The sequence below is a fragment of the Hyla sarda genome, chromosome 10 (genome assembly GCF_029499605.1).
Source record: "Hyla sarda isolate aHylSar1 chromosome 10, aHylSar1.hap1, whole genome shotgun sequence".
Lineage (NCBI taxonomy): Eukaryota > Metazoa > Chordata > Amphibia > Anura > Hylidae > Hyla > Hyla sarda.
In genome coordinates this window covers 85,202,417-85,218,231 of record NC_079198.1, presented here as the reverse complement: position 1 = coordinate 85,218,231, position 15,815 = coordinate 85,202,417, and the positions used below count along the sequence as shown (strand labels likewise).

The window sequence follows — 15,815 nt, the reverse complement described above, 5'->3', positions numbered from 1 at the left end:
GCCCCCGTATGGATAGACCCTTAGGGTTCGTTTTACATGTGGATATCAGTCTGTGCGAACAAACCCATAGGGTCTATTCACACGGTATGTTGCAGCTGATTTTGCTGCCTATTGACTTCAAATTTGCAGAAAAAAAGTTATGGCGTGTACACTGTATGCACAACTACAGTATCCTGCCAATATTTAATGTTCAAGATTACAATGTAAACTAAATGACTAAACACAGGTGCAAATCTACAGCATCAAATATACGCAAAATTCTGTACGTGTCAATAAACCCTAAGGGTATGTTTACACATATATATGTTGCTACCCATTGAAGTCAATGGGGGTGATTTATCAGAAGGAAAGGGGTGCAGTAGCCCATATTATCAAATCAAATTGTTTCTTTCATTTTTCAGAGGCATTTTGGTTGCAGTGGGCAACTGCACCAATCTCTGTTCAGGTGTTGAGGAATCTCCCCCAATGGGTAGCAAAATATCTACATGTAAACATACCCTAAGGCTAGGATCCCACTGAGGTTTTTTCCCACTAGTAACAACGCCACAGCTTTTTCCTGCGTTCTGGCAGTTTTTCTGGTGTTTTTCCTGTTGTGTGGAAGCAGCCAGTTTTGTCCCATGTAGCAGTTTTCTCACTGTCTTCAGGTACCACTCAGGGGGTCGGATGCTGAGCGCCCGGTCCACAGAGTGTAAGGAGATGAGGAGTGATGTATAGCATCCCTACTCACCTCCCCTGGCCGTATAGTATACAGGGGGGCATAGTGTACCCATGTATACTATACAGGATCAGGGAATCCTGTCACTATATTGACCAGACTCCCTGCTCCTATAGCCCCTTTGGGCGGTATACAGTATATACAGATAGCTGTAAATAGTGTATACAGAAGATGAGGTCCGCTTACCTCCCTCGCTCCCTGTCCCAGCTAGGTCAGTGTAGCTCCGCCCCCTAGTAATGACATAATTAATGGGAACAGACCCTTCTGGCAGTGTCCTCCCAGACAGGGAGACTCCAGCTGTTGCTAAACTACAACTCCCAGCATGCCCAGACAAACAAAGGCTGTCTGGGCATGCTGGGAGTTGTAGTTATGCAACAATTGAAGGCTCCCTGTTTGGGAAGACATTGCATTATGGGCACTCTCCCCAGTGGAGAGTGCCAAAAATGTCCTAACCAATTTTTTGTGTTTTTTTTCTTCTCGTTTCAGATCCGTGTATGCAGAGGATTATGCCGAATTCTTAGGACTACTGTGGATTAACTGGATTGTTATTATTTTTTTTTTTTATAAAATGGCTAACAAGGGCTGTGGGGGAGTGGTTTTTAAAATAAAATAATTTTTCCAATGTGTCATTTAGTTTTTTTTTTTAAATTGAATTTGCTAATTTATTAGTGAAATCCGTCTTATTGACGAAATCCATTACTAAGCCGGGGCTCAGCGTTATCTCCAAAACCAGCTAGCACTAACCCCCAATTATTACCCCAGTACCCACCACCACAGGGGTGACGGGAAGGGCCTGTTGGTACTTCTGGGCCTAGGCTATAAGGGGCTGGCATTATTTAGGCTGGAGAGGGTCAGTAACAATGGTCCTCGCCCACCCTGGTAACGTCAGGCTGTTGCTGCTTGGTTGGTATCTGCCTGAGAATAAAAATACGGGAAAGCCTATATTTAAATTTTTTACATTTTTTTTTTATTTATGAAAAAAAAAAATGCATAGGGTTCCCCGTATTTTTATTCACAGCCAGATACCAACCAAGCAACAACAGCCTGATGTTACCAGGGTGGGCGAGAATCATTGTTACTAGGCCCAGGAGCGCTATTTTTGATGCTCCAGGCCTGTTGCGACTGACTCTTGCCGACACTCCTGTGGCGGTGGGTACCCGGGTAATAATTGGGGGTTAGCGCTAGCTGTTTTTGGTGCTAACGCTAAGCCCAGGCTTAGTAATGGATTCCGTCAATAAGACAGCTTCCACTACTAAGCCTGAAAATACAATAAAAAAAAAAAAACACGACACATTGGAAAAATTATTATTTTATTTTAAAAAACACTCACCCACAGCCCTTGTTAGCCATTTTATTAAAAGAAAAAAAATCCAGTTCATCCACAGTAGTCCTCCGAATACGCCGTAATCCTCTGCATATACGGATCTGAAACGAGAAGAAAAAAAAAATACAAAACATTGGTTAGGACATTTTTGGCACTGGCCGCTGGGGAGAGTTCTAATATTGCAATGTCTTCCCAAACAGGGAGCCTCCAATTGTTGCCTTCGGCTGTCTGGGCATGCTGGAAGTTGTAGTTTAGCAACAGCTGGAGTCTCCCTGTCTGGGAGGACACTGGCAGAAGAGTCTGTTCACATTTTACAAAATCTTCAAACTAGACAAAGCTGCTCAAGGCGAAACGCATGAGAGTTGTGGTGTGGGGCTGGGGTGAGTCCTGTGGTCATTGCATGAGCCTGTCTTTTTCTTTCTATCTTACCTATTGCTGCTATATTATATCCATTGCTATTCTTATGGTAGTTGCTGCTAGTTGCATAGTCACTTTTGTCTTTCTTTGGTTCTTGCACGTTCTATGTATATCACTTGTTTTTTTTATTTATTTAATAACTTGGCACAATATTGAATCTTATTTATTGATTTTTTTTGTTATTCACTTGTCTCACAATGTGGCATTTGATTTATTTATTCAGCATTGGTTTTGGTTATTATTAATTGGGTGTATCCCACTGCACCTTTGTCAGAAATAGCAATTTATAATAGCACAATCAGACTCTTTGCGCTATCCACTATATATTACATACTCTTTTTATCCTCTGGTCACACAGGATTTTTCACCCCAGTACCCATTTTGTTTTTTATCTTTTTAATCGTATTTATACCCTTAATGAATTGATTCTGTATGCATAATCTTTAATAAATATAATAATAAAAATATTTTTAACCATATATTGCAGTTGCATATATTTTTTGGGGGGGTTCTCACATTCTTGGTGTGGTTTACACACCTTTAGGAGATATTAGAATTGTTGGTTCCTATATTTTATTCTCATTTATTTTAATATTGGAGCCTATTGGAATTTTTCTGTGTCCACATATACAAAAGCTACAATGTGAACAGAGCTTCACACCCTTACCAGCCTGGCTCCCGTCTGTAGCTCTGCCCCCTAATGACATCATCTCTAGGGGCGGAGCTACACAGATCCAGCCGGGATTGGAGGGAGGTAAGGGGACTTCTTCGTCTTGTGTATACACTGTATACAGCTATCTATAGATAGCTGTATATAGTTTATACCGCCCAAAGGGTTAACCTACACTGTCCAGCAGTGTAAGTTAACTCTTTCCTTGCTGGGCTGGCGCATAGCGCACAGCTCAGCAAGGGGTTAAGTGAGCCAGCAATGTGTATATTTCATACACATTGCAGGCTCACTGTAAGTTCTTGCTGGGCAGTAGATATACGATGTATATCTACTGCTCAGCATCAGCTGTACTCCCGGCTCTGTAGCCGTGAGCACAGCTGAGTCCCGAGATTCACATCAGGAGGATCGCAACAGGTGTCAGACGTGACACTTGCTGCGATCTGTCCCTTACTGCAGGTACTACTGCTTCCAACATGGAACACACTCTGCTCCATGCTGAGAGCTGTAGTATCTGTACTAATAGACAGATGGCCCGGTTGTGTCACTTCTGACACCCGTTGCGATCTGTCTATTAATACAGGTACTACAGCTCCCAGCATAGAGCAGTGTTCTCATGTTGGGAGTAGTAGTACCTGCAGTAAAGGACAGATCGCAGCAAGTGTCACTCTTGACACCCGCTGCGATCCTCTAGTATAAGCTATAGAAGTGGACGGCAGCCGCACTTGTCTGATCCCCTGCCCGGTACTATACTCCGCTGTGATGGGAGGTTATCTTCACATCACAGATTCGTATATGCCGCTGAGAGCTGTTAGTGGCCAAAACTATCTGGCCGATCACAGCTCTCAGTGGGAAGTATGAATCTGTGAAATGAAGGAAACTTTACATCACAGCGGAGTATACTGCCGGGCAGGGGATCAGACAAGTGCAGCCGTGCTGCCCGCTTTTATAGCTTATACCAGAGGACCGCAGCAGGTGTCAGAAGTGACACCCACTGCAAGCTGTCTATTAGTACAGGTACTACTACTCCCATCATGGAACAGTCTGTTCCATGCTAGGAGGAGTAGTACTACCTAAAATCTATTTAAAAAAAAAGGTAAAAAACACACATTTTATTTAACACAGAATTAAAATACATTACTAATAAAAAGTTTTACAAAATTAATTGTAAAAAAATATATTATTTTTATAAATAAATAGCCCTTTCTGAATTTTTTATATTGCCAGCTAGATTTTTAGTTCTCTGTCCAGCCACATAAATTGATCCCTGTTTAAAAATTTATAAAATTTTGTTCTAAAAAATATTAATTTTGTTAAATACAATTTTTTTTCCATCACTACTGGATCTTTTAAAAATAAAATAAAATTTTAATTGTTCCCTACGAAATTTAACAAAAAAGTTATCTCCATCACTTTTTTGGATCGCTAAAGTCCAAGAAAAGAATAAAAACAGCCAGCAAAAACGACAAAGTTAAAACCCACATGACGTTTTTCTTGGCGTTTTTTCACTCCCATAGACTTCTATAGGAGAAAAACGCCAAGATGTTCCCGAAAAAAACACCATACTCTGAATCTGAGGACGTGTTTTAAAACCTGCCTCTGAGCCCAAAAGAGCTGTAAAACACCCAAAGGATTTAAAAAATGCCAAAATGAAACACGCCAAGTGGATCTGGCATTTTGCAGTTCACTATTGACTTGCAGCTAACATCTGGCCATGGCGTTTTTTCACAGAAAAACACTGCGGCAAAATGGGCGTTTTTATCGGCGTTTTTGCATGAAAAACCTCAGTGGAATTCTAGCCTAAGGCTGGTTAAACACATAAGGGGAGACTCATCGCGCATTCTTATAGTAAGATTCCTTATTACCCCTAGCAACCAGTTACAGCTCAGCTTTCCATTCTTAACCCCTTAAGGACCAAGGGCGTACCTGTACGCAATGAGTCTGCTCCCGTTCTATAACGCTGGCCCTGCCTCTAACAACGGCCGGGACCTGTGGATTAAAACGCACGGCACTGATCGCGGTGCCGCGTGCTATTAACCCTTTAGACGCAGCATTCAAAGATGATCACCGTGTCTAAAGTGAAACTAAACTACCCCCGGATAGCTCAGCGGGCTGTTTGGGATCGCCATGGTGAAATCGCAGCATCCCGAACAACTGTAGGACAGCAGGAGGGTCCCCCTTACCTGCCTCCTGGTGTCCGATCGCCGAATGACTGCTCAGTGCCTGAGATCCAGGCATGAGCAGTCCGTGTTTTCCCGAAAATAAACCCTACCCCAAAAGTAAGCCCTAGCAGGATTATGGGGTAGGGCTGCAATAATAAAAATAATTTTTTAATTAAAAATAATAAAATTTTTTTTATAAATAAATAAAATAAGCCCTACCCCGAAGATAAGACCTAGTCCAGGGGTAATCAGCTGGCGGACCCCCCCCCCCCCTCCCCCCAGCCACAACAGTATGGTAATGCCCGCAGACTCCACCCCCCCCCCCCCCGGCCACCCCAGTAATGCCCACAGACTCCACACCCACCCCGGCCACCACAGTAATGCCCGCAGACCCCACACCCCCCCGGCCACCCCAGTACGGTAATGCCCGAAGACTCCACACACATCACCCCCCCCCCCCCGCCCACCCCAGTAATGTCTGCAGACCCCACAGCCCCCCTCGCCCCCCCCCCCCGCCCCCCCCCCCCCCGCTTCCTTTGGCTGGTCCCGCGGCACCCACGACAAGTTACCTTACCGTAATTTTAAAACGTCGGCGCGTGTGCACCGCCGACGTCACGGACGTGTCCCTGCCCCTGGCTGCTAAGCAACAGGAAGGAGATGTCGCCACAGGGTATGAAGGTAAAATGTGTACCGGTACCCTAGTTTATCATGGTAGAGGGGTGGGGGGCACTGTAGGGTACGGTAGGAGTGTGGAGGATGACAGGGAAAGGGGAGGATTGGGGGCTGCAGGAGTGTGGAGGATTGGGGGCTGCAGGAGTGTGCAGGATGGGGGGCTGCAGGAGTGTGCAGGATGGGGGGCTGCAGGAGTGTGGAGGATGGGGGGCTGCAGGAGTGTGGAGGATGGGGGGGCTGCAGTAGTGTGGAGGATGGGGGGCTGCAGGAGTGTGGAGGATGGGGGGCTGTAGGAGTGTGGAGGATTGGGGGCTGTGGGAGTGTGGAGGATGGGGGGCTGTGGGAGGACGGGGGGCTGTAGCAGCCCCCCATCCTCCCACAGCCCCCCATCCTCCACACTGCTACAGCCCCCCATCCTCCCACATCCCCCATCCTCCACACTCCTGCAGCCCCCCCCCCCAATAAATAAATAAGCACTACCCTGAAAATAAGCCCTAGTGTATTTTTTGGGACTAAAATTAATATAAGACCTGGTCTTATTTTCGGAGAAACACTGTATGAGAAACCATGGATCAATGTAAAAGATCAGTGTGTGCTGTGTTATAGCCCCCTAAGGGAGCAATAACACTGCAAAAATAAAGGAAGTAAAGATCATTTAACCTCCTTCCCCCTTTTCCCATTTAAAAAAAAATCTGTGTAAATAAAAATAAACATATGTGGTATTGCCTCGTGCGGAAATGTCCGAATTATAAAAATATATAATTAATTAAACCACACGGTCAATGGTGTACGCGCAAAGAAATTCCAAAGTCCAAAATAGTGTCATTACAAAGTAGAATTAATGGCACAAAAAATAAGCCACCATATGGATTTTTAGGCGAAAAATTGAAAGGGTTATGATTTTTTAAAAAGGAAAAAAAAGAGGAAAAAAATGGAAGTGCAAAAACGGAAAAACCCCTGGTCCTTAAGGGGTTAATGAGCTGTGGAAAAATAAAAATGGAGCTCTAATTGGTTGTTATGGACAACATAGAGAATGTTACTATAAGACCGTGTGATTATTATTATTTTATTTAAAAAAAGGTGCAAATCCTTTCAGTTTTTCTATGTCTGTTCCACTACTGTTTTTGGCTAAAAATATTTATGGACATTTATCAACGGGTTTAGTCAGGTTTTCTTTACTATAATTGTCGCAAAATTGTCGCAACTGCGACTACGCCATTTTTCGAGCGACATTTTGACTGGAAAGCGAGAAAAGAAAGTTTTCCAAAAATTAACTATGTAGTAATAATTTTAAAATGGACTACAGGTAGTCAGGTATTTATTAACTGCGACAGTCGCAACTGCGCAAAAAAAAAGTTGCAGCAGCGTTAAAAATTGACTAAATTTACTCCAGCTCAAACATGGAGCAGAAAAAGCTACTACCAAAGTAAAAAAGGAAAAATTGCTTACGTGAAAGAAAATTATCAACAGGCTGAAACCAGTTGATAAATACGTTGCACATAAGCAAAACAAAAGTAAGGAAAAAAACTACTAAAAAAAAGAATACATAAGCAAACATTGATAAATGTCCCTCAATGTGTGTGATTCCAGGCTAAGCTTGGACATGTGTACAGTATATAATAAATAATTATTTATATAATGCATGGAAAAGAGCAAGGGCTCGTTCAGACAGCAAAATTCCATCTTCATAGACTGCAAAGAAGAAAAAAAATTGAATTTCCACAGCAGAAATTCTGTCGTGTGCACAGTGCAATAGAATCCCATTGAAAACAGTAGGAGACAACTGCAACAGAATTTCTGAGTGGAATTTTTCTGCCAATTTTCGTTCGGAAATTCCCCTGTGCGAATGGGCCCTTAATGGGGTAGTCGGCCCCTAGACATCTTATCCCCTATCCAAAGGATAAGGTATAAGATGTCAGATCGCTGGGGTCCCGCTGCTGGGGACCCACGGGATCTCCGCTGCGGCATACCGCTATCATCACTGCACAGAGCTAACTGGCTCCGTGCGTAATGACGGGCAATACAGGGGCCGCTACGTCACCGCTACGCCCCCTCGTGATGTCACGGCCCGCCCCCTCAATACAAGTCTATGGGAGGGGGCGTGGCGGTCATCACGCCCCCTCCCATAGACTTGCATTAAGGATGCTCCGGCCCCTGTATCGCCGGTCACTACGCACAGAGCGAGTCTGCTCTGTGCAGTAATGATAGCGGGGTGCTGCAGCGGAGATCCCGGGGGTCCCCAGCAGCGGGACCCCGGTGATCTGACATCTTATCCCCTATCCTTTGGATAGGGGATAAGATGTCTAGGGGCGGAGTACCCCTTTTAAGAAGATGTCCTGCAAATAGGGGATAAATGTCTTGTCGCAGGGAATCCGTCTGCTGGGACCCCCCCCCCCGTGTGATCTCCCACACAGGACTCTGGCTTGAAACACTCCCCCTCCACTTATTTCTATGGAAAAGGCGGTGACACAGGAACGCTGTGTCTCTACCTCTCCCATAGACATGAATGGAGACATGTTTCCAGCAGCTGACGTGCTGGGTGAGAGACATCCTTTCCTTGAGCAGAGCCGGGCCCTGTACGAGAGGTCGTGGGGGTCTGAATGCTGGAATCAGACATTTATCCCCTATACTGCGGATTCATCTAAACGAGGTTGTTTCTGCTGGGTGTGCATGAATTTCCCCAAACCATGGTCACATGAATAGGACAGTTGTAGAAATGTCTGCAGAAAACTTACCACATGAGAATTTACTATCAATCCTTCCTTCATACTTTTCGTTTGGTTAGCTGAAAATAAAAAGGAGAGATTCATCAAAACCTGTGCAGAGGTTGTGCCCATAGCAACCAATCAGATTGCTTCTTTCATTTTTAAAAAGGCCTCTGAAAAATAAAAGTAGAAATCCAACTGGTTGCTATGGGCAACCGCTCCACTTTTTCTCTACACAGGTGTTGATGAATCCCCCCCCCCCCCCCCTTAGCCCTGATTCATCAAAGTGTGAGAGAAAAACAGGAGGGAGTTTGCCTACAGCAACCAATCACAGCTCAGCTTTCACTTTACCACAGCTCAGTAAGGTGGGAAAGATTGGTTGTTATGGGGAAATATCCAGTTTCTTTCACACATTTTGATAAATCAGGGCTATACTGTAAATCCAGCTCCAAGAAAAACAAACCATTGTACTGTCATTAAATATCTGTTAAAACAACGTTTTACAGTTTCTTTATACGCCCTCCTGGTCCTGAGATATGTGGGTTTATAATCACATTTTTGAAAGATTTTTTTAATACTATATTTACGTATATTCAGAGATACCCCATATGTGGGCGCAAAGTGCTCTGGGGGCGCACAACAAGGCCCAGAAGGGAGAGTGCACCATGTACATTTGAGGTGATTTGCACAGGGGTGGCTGATTGTTACAGCGGTTTTGACAAACGCAAAAAAAACAAAACCCCACATGTGACCCCATTTTGGAAACTACACCCCTCACGGAATGTAATAAGGGGTGCAGTGAGAATTTACCCCCCACTAGTGTCTGACAGATCTTTGGAACAGTGGGCTGTGCAAATTAAAAATGTTGTACAGACCACTGTTCCAAAGATCTGACAGACACCAGTGGGGGTAAATGCTCACTGTACCCCTTGTTACGTTCCTCAAGGGGTCTCGTTTCCAAAATGGTATGCCATGTGGGGGTTATTTTTCTGTCCTGGCACCATAGGGGCTTCCTAAATGCGACATCCCCCCCCGAGCAAAATTTGCTCTCAAAAAGCCAAATATGACTCCCTCTCTTCTGAGCATTGTAGTTCGCTCGTAGTGCACTTCAGGTCAACTTATGGGTACCTCCATACTCAGAAGAGATGGGGTTTCAAATTTTGGGGGGTATTTTTTGCTATTAACCCTTGCAAAAATGTGAAATTTGGGGGGGAAACACCCATTTTAATGAATTTTTTTTTTTACGTATGCAAAAGTCGTGAAACCCGTGTGGGGTATTAAGGCTCACTTAATTCCTTGTTACGTTCCTCAAGGGGTCTAGTTTCCAAAATGGTATGCCATGTGGGTATTTTTTGCTGTCCTGGCACCATAGGGGCTTCCTATATGGGACATGCCCCCGAGCAAAATTTGCTCTCAAAAAGCCAAATATGACTCCTTCTCTTCTGAGCATTGTAGTTCGCCTGTAGTGCACTTCAGGTCAACTTATGGGGTACCTCCATACTCAGAAGAGATGGGGTTACAAATTTTGGGGGGTATTTTCTGCTATTAACCCTTGCAAAAATGTGAAGTTTTGGGGGAAACACACATTTTTGTGAAATTTTATTTTATTTTTTTACATATGCAAAAGTCATGAAACACATGTGGGGTATTAAGGCTCACTTAAATCCTTGTTACGTTCCTCAAGGGGTCTTGTTTCCAAAATGGTATGGCATGTGTTTTTTTTGCTGTTCTGGCACCATAGGGGCTTCCTAAATGCAACATGCCCCCCAAAAACCATTTCAGAATAACGTACTCTCCAAAATCCCCTTGTCGCTCCTTCGCTTCTGAGCCCTCTACTGCGCCCGCCGAACACTTTACATAGACATATGATGTATGTGCTTACTCGAGAGAAATTGGGCTACAAATATAAGTATACATTTTCTCCTTTTACCCCTCGTAAAAATTCAAAAATTGGGTCTACAAGAACATGCGAGTGTAAAAAATGAAGATTGTGAATTTTCTCCTTCACTTTCCTGCTATTCCTGTGAAACCTCTAAAGGGTTAAAAGGCTGACCGAATATCATTTTGTATACTTTGGGGGGTGCAGTTTTTATAATGGGGTCATTTGTGGGGTATTTCTAAGATGAAGACCCTTCAAATCCACTTCAAACCTGAACTGGTCCCTGAAAAATAGTGAGTTTGGAAATTTTGTGAAAAATTGGAAAATTGCTGCTGAACTTTGAAGCCCTCTGGTGTCTTCCAAAAGTAAAAACACGTCAATTTTATGATGCAAACATAAAGTAGACATATTGTATATGTGAAATTTTTTTTTTTAATATTTTGAATATCCATTTTCCTTACAAACAGAGAGCTTCAAAGTTAGAAAAATGCAAAATTTTCTAATTTTTTCTAAAATTTTTAAATTTTTCACCAAGAAAGGATACAAGTTACAATTTTTTTTACCACTATGTTAAAGTAGAATATGTCACGAAAAAACAATCTCGGAATCAGAATGATAACTAAAAGCATTCCAGAGTTATTAATGTTTAAAGTGACAGTGGTCAGATGTTCAAAAAATGGCCGGGTCCTAAGGTGTAAAATGGCTGGGTCCTTAAGAGGTTAAAAAAATCAAAATCTTCCAGTACTTATTAGCTGCTGAATGCTACAGAGGAAATTCCTTTCTTTTTGAAACACTGATGACATCACGAGCACAGTGCTCTCTGCTGACATCTCTGTCCATTTTAGCAACCATGCATAGCAGATGCATAGCAGATGTATGCTAAGGGCAGCATGGTGGCTCAGTGGTTAGCACTGCTGCCTTGCAGGTTCAAATCCCACTAAGGACAACAATAAATAAAGTGTTATTATTATTATAATAACATCAGCAGAGAGAACTGTGCTCGTGATGTCATCAAAGAGCATTCCAAAAAGAAAAGAATTTCCTCTGTAGTATTCAGCAGCTAATAAGTACAGGAAGGATTAATATTTTTTAATAGAAGTAATTTACAGATATGTTTAACTTTCTGCCACCAGTTGATTTAAAAGAAAAAAAGTGGGCTGTTCGGTACCACCGCGCCAAAATCGTGGCATCCCAAACAGCTGGCAGACACAAGGAGGGTCCCCACCTGCCTCCTGCATCGCCGATCAACGAATGACTGTTCAGTGCCTGAAATCCTATAAGATAACAAAGATTGGTGTAAAAGATTAGTGTGTGCAGTGTTATAGCCCCCTATGGGGGCTATAACACTGCAAAAAAAAAGTGAAAAAAAGAAATAAATAAAGTTAAAGGGGTACTCCGGTGAAAACCTTTTTTCTTTTAAATCAGCTGGTGGCAGAAAGTTAAACATATTTGTAAATTACTTCTATTAAAACATCTTAATCCTTCCTGTACCTATTAGCTGCTGAATACTACAGAGGAAATTCTTTTCTTTTTGGAATGCTCTCTAATGACATCACGAGCACAGTTCTCACTGCTGACATTATTATAATAATAATACTTTATTTATTGTTGTCCTTAGTGGGATTTGAACCCAAGTACTCAGCACTGCAAGGCAGCAGTGCTAACCACTGAGCCACCATGCTGCCCTTAGCATACATCTGCTATGCATCTGCTATGCATCTGCTATGCATCTGCTATGCATCTGCTATGCATGGTTGCTAAAATGGACAGAGATGTCGGCAGAGAGCACTGTGCTCGTGATGTCATCAGTGTTCCAAAAAGAAAGGAATTTCCTCTGTAGCATTCAGCAGCTAATAAGTACTGGAATGATTAAGATTTTTTAATAGAAGTAATTTAAAAATATGTTTAACTTTCTGCCACCAGTTGATTTAAAAGAAAAAAAGGTTTTCACCAGAGTACCCCTTTAACCCCTTAAGGACGCAGGACGTAAATGTACGTCCTGGTGAGGTGGTACTTAACGCACCAGGACATACATTTACGTCCTAAGCATAACCACGGGCATCGGAGCGATGCCCGTGTCATGCGCGGCTGATCCCGGCTGCTGATCGCAGCCAGGGACCCGCCGGCAATGGCCGACGCCCGCGATCTCGCGGGCGTCCGCCATTAACCCCTCAGGTGCCGGGATCAATACAGATCCCGGCATCTGCGTGAGTTCGCGATTTAAATGAACGATCGGATCGCCCGCAGCGCTGCTGCGGGGATCCGATCATTCATAACGCCGCACGGAGGTCCCCTCTCCTTCCTCCGTGCGGCTCCCGGCGTCTCCTGCTCTGGTCTGTGATCGAGCAGACCAGAGCAGGAGATGACCGATAATACTGATCTGTTCTATGTCCTATATATAGAACAGATCAGTATTAGCAATCAAGGTATTGCTATGAATAGTCCCCTATGGGGGCTATTCAAGTGTAAAAAAAAAATGTAAAAAAATGTAAAAGTAAAAGTAAAAAAAAAGTGAAAAATCCCCTCCCCCAATAAAAAAGTAAAACGTCCGTTTTTTCCTATTTTACCCCCCAAAAGCGTAAAAAACATTTTTTATAGACATATTTGGTATCGCCGCGTGCGTAAATGTCCGAACTATTAAAATAAAATGTTAATGATCCCGTACGGTGAACGGCGTGAACGAAAAAAAAAAAAAATTTCCAAAATTCCTACTTTTTTTAATACATTTTATAAAAAAAAAAATTATAAAAAGTGTATTAAAAGTTTTTTATATGCAAATGTGGTATCAAAAAAAAGTACAGATCATGGCGCAAAAAATGAGCCCCCATATTGCCACTTATACGGAAAAATAAAAAAGTTAGAGGTCATCAAAATAAAGGGATTATAAACGTACTAATTTGGTTAAAAAGTTTGTGATTTTTTTTATGCGCAACAATAATATAAAAGTATATAATAATGGGTATCATTTTAATCGTATTGACCCTAAGAATAAAGAACACACGTCATTTTTACCATAAATTGTACGGCGTGAAAACAAAACCTTCCAAAATTAGCAAAATTGCGTTTTTCGTTTTAATTTCCCCACAAAAATAGTGTTTTTTGGTTGCACCATACATTTTATGATATAATGAGTGATGTCATTACAAAGGACAACTGGTCGCGCAAAAAATAAGCCCTCACACTAGTCTGTGGATGAAAATATAAAAGAGTTATGATTTTTAGAAGGCGAGGAGGAAAAAATGAAAACGTAAAAATTAAATTGTCTGAGTCCTTAAGGCCAAAATGGGTCCTTCCAGTACTTATCAGCTGCTGTATGCTTCAGATGAAGTTGTGTTGTTCTTTCCTGTCTGACCACTGTGCTGTCTGCTGACACGTCTGTCCATGTCAGGAACTGTCCATGAGCATGAGACAAATTACCATAGCAAATCTCTCCTGCTCTGGTCGATTCTTGATACGGACAGAGGCGTCGGCAGAGAGCACTGTGGTCAAATTGAAAAGACAAAAGAACACACTACGGGCTGACAAAGCATTTGCATGGTCCAGTGAGTAACCTTTGCAAGCATTATTTTTCTGTGATATACTAGGTACACTTTAAGATTTTTAAATAGATGTAATATATATGTGGTGTCCCAGCACAGTATGTCATCCTGTGGGGTAAAGATTGCATCCCTGCTGTTCTGTGTTGGGCCCACTGCTCCATAGTGTAATTCAGTGTTTCCCAACCTTTTTCGGGTCGGGGCACACCTCGGAATTTTTTTTTTCCGCTGGGCACCCCTACCGAGGGAAAAACGGTAAAAAACGCAATGCACTATATCTATTTATCAGTGGATATGTAGTTTAAAGTGCTTCTTTATACAGGAACTACCAAATGACGTCTTCTCTAATTTGCATCATGGCCTTCTCTTCTCCATCTGGTCTGGGCCATCATCACGATTTCTTCCACACACAATTCTTCACCGGTAAACCTGCAAAACAAACCTATTAGGCTCCGCACTTTTTTTTTACATGGGTGACAGAGGGGTGTAGAAGAGTGTACATGGGTGACAGAGGGGTGTAGAGGAGTGCACATGGGTGACAGAGGGGTGTAGAGGAGTGTACATGGGTGACAGAGGGGTGTAGAGGAGCGTACGTGGGTGATAAAGGGGTGTAGAGAAGTGGACATGGGTAACAGAGGGGTGTACAGAGGAGTGTACAGAGGAGTGTAGAAGAGTGTAGAGAGGGGTGTAGTGGATTGTACAGAGGGGTGTAGAGGGATGTAGAAAAGTGTACATGGGTGACAGATTGGTGTAAAGGAGTGTACATGGGTGACAGATGGGTGTACATGGGTGACAGAGGGGTGTAGAGGAGTGTACATAGGTGACAGATGGGTTTAGGGGAGTGTACATGGGTGACAGATGGGTGTACATGGGTGACAGGGGTATAGAGGAGTGTACATGGGTGACAGAGGGTTGTAGAGGAGTGTACATGGATGACAGAGGGGTGTAGAGGAGTGTACATGGGTGATGGGTGTGCATGGGTGACAGAGGGGTGTAGAGGAGTGTACATAGGGGTGTAGGGAGGTGTACAAGGGTGACAGATGGTTGTAGAAGAGTGAACATGGGTGACGGGGGCATAGGGGGTGACAGAGGGGTGGACAGGGGTGACAGAGGGGTGAATAGGGGATGGACATGGGTGACAAGGATGTGGTCAGAGGGGTGAACAATGGGGGGTGAACATGGGTGACAGGGATGGACAGTGGTGACAGAGGGTTGGATGGGTGGGTGGACATGGATGACAGGAGGGTGGACATGGGAGACAGGGGGTCAGAGGGGTGGACAAGGGTGACAAGGGGGTAAAAGAGGGACAGGAGTGACAGAGAGGGGTGGACTGGGGTGACAAAGGGACAGATGGGTGAACAGGAGGGTGGACATGGGTGACAGGGTAGACTACGGGGTAGACGGGGGGGGTAAACATGAGTGACGGATGGACAAGGCGGACATGGATGACAGGATGGTGGACATGGGTGAGAGGGGAGGTGGACATGGGTGACGGGGATGATAGGAGGGTGGACATGTGTGAGAGGGGGGGTGGACATGGGTGACAGGGGGCGTAGACATGGGTGACAGGGATGGACAGGGAGGTGGACAAGGTGGACATGGATGACGGGGGGTGGACATGAGTGACGGGGGGGTAGAAGGTAGACCTGGTTGACGTGGTGGCGGGGGGTTTGGACAGGGTTGAGAAGGGGTAACAGAGGGGTGGAAAGGGTACGGTACCTTAAGCAAGCTGGCCCGC

The 15,815-nt window shown here is 43.8% G+C and overlaps 1 protein-coding gene across 1 annotated transcript in view; it reads right to left on the bottom strand.

Moving 5' to 3' along the window:
* ZBTB16 (zinc finger and BTB domain containing 16) overlaps nt 1-8,812 on the bottom strand; it is a 146,957-nt gene extending 138,145 nt beyond the window's left edge. Inside the window, exon 1 of the mRNA XM_056544362.1 lies at nt 8,693-8,812. The gene's annotated coding sequence lies outside the window, so the exon portion shown is untranslated. The remainder of the gene's footprint in view (nt 1-8,692) is intronic.
* Nucleotides 8,813-15,815: the final 7,003 nt, after the last annotated feature.